The sequence below is a fragment of the Eurytemora carolleeae genome, unplaced genomic scaffold (genome assembly GCF_000591075.1).
Source record: "Eurytemora carolleeae unplaced genomic scaffold, Eaff_2.0 scaffold885, whole genome shotgun sequence".
NCBI lineage: Eukaryota > Metazoa > Arthropoda > Copepoda > Calanoida > Temoridae > Eurytemora > Eurytemora carolleeae.
In genome coordinates, this window is record NW_019396775.1 from 52649 (window position 1) to 53244 (window position 596).

The window sequence follows — 596 nt, forward strand, 5'->3', positions numbered from 1 at the left end:
AGAGTCTCCTGTAAGAGATAATGTGATGTTTTAATCAATAATGCTTTTGCCGTTATAATAATCATGCACTAACATGCAAAAAGTGTTGTTTTTAAATATTTCATACAATTCTTCTAAATATAACTTAACAGTATATTACCAAACTCCCCTTCGTAAACCGGTCTATAGAAAATATGTGTAGTGAGTGAGAGTAGGAGGAGTGTGCAGTGGTGAAACTAGCACTTTTGTGAGGGGGGGGTGGGCGAATTAAAATCTTGAGGGCTAGGGTGGGGATTCAGGGGGACTAGCCCCCTGTCGAAATTTTTTTTTCAAAAAACCGCTGGAATATCAGGACTATGAAGTAAAAAATTGTTGGAGAGTTGGCTCTGTACTCAACAATATATACCAAATGCTTATGATATCCATGGTTTGCTCTTATGTTTAAAAAAAATATACTTCCTACAGCTTTAAAATGAACGACATAAGTAAATTAAACATGTGCGCGAAGCGCCAAAAATTCGGTTCTTATAGTGTCTTTTTATGTATTTCTTAGTGTCTGTTAGTCCCTGGCTTAGTCATATTATATGTATGTAAAGCGAAACTCGGTTCGCCCCCCC